Raw genomic sequence first — 4361 nt, forward strand, 5'->3', positions numbered from 1 at the left:
GGCCTATCTCTATAGCATCATGTCTAAAATATGGAAAGTAATAGATGTCAATGGCCTATCACTATGTCTCAATGTAGCAGTTTCATAGTCTACTAAGTCAAGTGTCCCTTAATGGCTTTTTTATTCACTAAGTCCAAGCTTAAATCAAATGTTCACAAATGCATAATTTGAGCTATTTTAAACATACGAGACAAGTCTCCAATTCGCTATCATGAACATTTCTCACATGCATGTATAATACCCAGAATGCTCTACTATATAGAATGAAATTTATCTTACACATAACATATGCATTTTAAGTGTTCTAAAATTCACATAAATCCCATTTAGCATGAATATACAATCAAATTAACGTTACAACAAGTATAGAATACATAGGGGCCGTTTTGCCCCGATTTCATGAAGTCAAACCCACCACAACTCTTGCGACCCTTCGTTTGCTCTAACGAAGGTGCCCACTAGTCTCCTAGCACCCTAAAGATGTAGGAACAAGAGTTAAACGAACCTTACGAGCATCCCAAAGCTCAAATATTAACCAACTCTAGCTAAGGTGGAGAAAACTAACCTATAGCGTAGGAATCCTCTAAGAAATCCCAAATGAAAGCCAAACCCCTTCCAAAGCAACCTATAACAAGGTTCTAAACCAATCAATTAGGTTCCAAAGCCCTCAAATCAAAAATTTCCAATTCTAACCCTGAAATCCAAATCTAGGGTTTCATTTGGTAAAACCTTCCAAAACATGCTCCAAAGAGTAGATTAAACATACTAACCTCCTTGGTAGCCCCAAACCAATCTCAAAATGCTCTAGGGTTGAAGGTTAATCCTCCACAAAGCTCGAACAACAAGCTCCAAGCCTCCAAAGGTGAGAAGAGAGGGTGTGGGGGAAGTCCAAAGTGTTGGCCACGTGGCCCTAATCTTCTATTAGATTTTGATGATAATAAATAATTACGATTATTGGACTAATCTTTTATCTTGTGTTTTGTGTTTGAGATCTCTCTATATTCAAAAAGGATTCAAGATGGGCAATATTCTAGCACCAAGCTTCACCACTTGAAGCTATGCTTGCTTCCTTTGTCAAATAGACAAACTCACTCTCTCTTTTTCTTAATTTGATTAATATTATGCTTAGAGTGAGAAATTTTGAGCTAAGTTTAAGCTATTCATTTTTATCACCTTATAGATCACTTAAACAAATTTCTAACTTGTGATTAGGTGCATAGAATGTTAAAATATTCAAAAAAAAACTACTCAAGTTCTGTGTTCTGTCAAGTTACGATTTCTGGACCCTGTTCTGGGCGCCCTAAAGTGGATCCGAATCTTTTGAGACTTTTTGGATCCTGCCTGTTTGCTGTCGGGTGATCCAGAAACTTCTTTACCTGATCTGGACACCATTACTTCAAATTAGAGCAACCGAGGCTATTTGACTTAACAGGTTGCATATCAGCCCAAAAAAGTTCTGACAGCAGGCGGCGCGCAATCTGGGTGCCCAGATCTTATGGAAGCCCAAAAATGATTTTGGTCAGAGAAAGCGGCGCACGCAATCTGGGCTGCTTGGCAAGAAAGTCAGCACGAGTTTCTGGGCGCCCACAACTTTTGATGGCTCGAATCCAGAGAAAAACGGTGCATGTCAGAAAAGTTGTCCCTCGAGATCTGGGCGCCCACAATTTCTGACGGCCCAAATCTAGAGAAAGTGGCACGTGTCAGAAAAGCTGTTCTTCGTGTTCTGTGCGCCCAAAACTTTTGACGGCCCGAACATACAAAGTCAAGAAAAGCGGCGCACGTGGTCCGACAGGCAGCTGGCGTGCACAACTTCTGGGCGCCCGGAAACAGGTTTAGGGCTCCCAAAAGTACAATGGACAAAAGCTGCCCGAGGCTATAAATAGATGGTATTGAGGCTTTTCTCAGCAGCAACTTGATAGTTCATTTCAGCTTAAAAACTTCAGTGATCTTAATACTCTTAGCTCTCAATTCTCTCTCTAAACTTGAGTGAAATTTGTAGTGAGATTTAATATTGTAAAAAGAGAGAAAAGCAAAGGTTTGAAGCTCGAAAGAAGAAGGTGTTTGTGTGAAGGCTTGGAGCTTGCCCGCAAAAGCATCATCTAGTGGAGATCCAACATTCTCTAGTGTTGAGAAGTTGGCGGGGACGTAGGCAAAGTGCGAACCTCGAAACAAATTGATTGTGTGCTTTTTGAGTTTGCATTTCCTTAAACTCCTAACTTTATTATTTGTTTCGGGTTTTTAAATTGTTTGATTACTTGGCTTTTTATTTTAGAAACCTAATTCACCCCCCTCTTAGGTTGCCATTTTGATCCTCAATTAGTATCAGAGCAAGGTCTCACATTATTTAGATTAAAATCTAAGTGAGAATGGCATCCACAGGAAAGAATATCGAAGGACAATCTATTGTTCGGCCACCATTTTTTGATGGGACCGATTATCCTTTTTGGAAGATTAGAATAAAGATATTCTTTCGATCTCTAGATTTTGATATTTGGGATATAATCGAAAGTGGTTATATCGCTCCATCAAAATCAAGAGCGGAATGGAATGAAGCCAAAAAATTTCGCTTTCAATTGAATGCTAAAGCTATCAATTCATTCCTTTGCGCTCTTAGTAGAGAAGAGTTTCACCGAATCTCTACATGCACAACGGCTAAAGAGATTTGGGATAAATTAGAAGTTACTCATGAAGATACTTCTAGGGTGAAGGAATCCAAAATAAGCATGCTTATGTCAAATTATGAACTATTCAAAATGGAGAAAAGTGAATCTATTTCGAATATGTTCACAAGATTTACTAACATTATAAATATCTTGAAAGCCTTAGGTAAGGATTTTCCTCAATCGGATTTGGTATGAAAACTTCTTCGTGTACTGCCAAGAAGTTGGATACCTAAGGTTACGGCTATTCAAGAAGCTCATGACTTGGACAAAGTAAAAATTGATGAACTTGTCGGATCACTCATGGCGCATGAACAACGCCTCAAAGAATGACAACGAAGCGGCTCCCGAGAAAAAGAAAAGCCTTGCACTTAAGGGAGTCATTGCTTCCGAGAGTGAAGATGGCGAAGAAGGTTCGAGCGAAGAAATCGCTATGATTTCAAAAAGGCTCGATCGACTAATCAAGAAGCGCAACTTAAGGAGACCTAAACGAGACGGGTTCAAAGGTGAAGAATTCAAGAAAGGAATCATTTGCTACAATTGTAATAAATCAGGACATTTGAAAAGTGAATGCACTCTTCCAAACAAAACTTTTAAGAAAGACAAGAAAAAGAAAGCCTTCAATGCACTAAATTGGGACGCCCCCGACGAATCTAGCGATGATGAATCGGAAAACGAAGTTGCCTAAATTTGCCTTGAGGAGCAAAGCCCAATCCTATGTCTTATGGCTCTTGAAGATGAGGTAAATAATTTAAGTTATGATGAACTTTTAGAAGCCTTCTTTTCTCTGTATGATAATTTACAAAGTTTGGGTCCGAAATATACATCTCTCAAAAAGCAAAACGCCTTATTAGAGATGAAAGTAAACAACTTAAAACTTTCAACTTCAAATCCCTCTTTAGTACTTGAAAATGAGGACCCCTTACTCACGAAAGAGCTTAAACAAGCTAATGAGACATGTTATAGTCTCATTCGTGAAAATGAAGCATTAAAGAAGAAAATTGATGGTCAAAATTTTAAGCCAATCTTTCTTTATGACAAACAACTTGAAAAACTTCAAGTTGAAAACCAACAACTCAAAGTTAGCTTAGATGAAGCTAAGAAAGCTCTTGAGAAATTTGTTGGTGGAACCAAGTATTTAAATATGATGCTTGGAAGTCAAGTTGTAAACTTCAAAAAGTTTGGAATAGGTTATATTCCTAATCCAAATAATGTTAAGTTGACAAAAACTAAAAGAAAGGTTTTTGTTAAAAGTACAAATCAAAACCCAACTTTGCATTGCTCCTATTGTAATATTAAAGGACATCATATATCCTCTTGTAAATATAAGAAGAATCCTAAACTTAACCAAATTTGGGTTGTGAAAGGTTTATCTAACTCAAAAGGACCCAATCTCACTTGGGTACCAAAGTTAAAAACTTGAATTATTTTTGTAGGTGTGTCTCCAATCAAAAGGTGCAAGTGACAAATGGTACTTAGATAGCGGATGCTCAAGACACATGACTTGGGATCAAACCAAGTTTAAATCAATTGAAATGAAAGACGGAGGATTTGTCACCTTTGGAGACAACACTGGAGGAAAGATCATTGGAATCGGCACAATCGGTGATGAAAAGGTTAACATTTCCAATTTTCTTTTAGTTGATGGCCTTAAACATAGTTTACTAAGTATTAGTCAATTATTTGATAAAGACTATTTTG

The 4361-nt window shown here is 37.7% G+C and overlaps 1 pseudogene; it reads left to right on the forward strand.

Annotated features, from left to right (window-relative positions):
• Window positions 1-2366: 2366 nt before the first annotated feature.
• LOC109704815 lies at window positions 2367-2993 on the forward strand (annotated as a pseudogene).
• Window positions 2994-4361: the final 1368 nt, after the last annotated feature.

Source organism: Ananas comosus, unplaced genomic scaffold (genome assembly GCF_001540865.1).
Source record: "Ananas comosus cultivar F153 unplaced genomic scaffold, ASM154086v1, whole genome shotgun sequence".
Lineage (NCBI taxonomy): Eukaryota > Viridiplantae > Streptophyta > Magnoliopsida > Poales > Bromeliaceae > Ananas > Ananas comosus.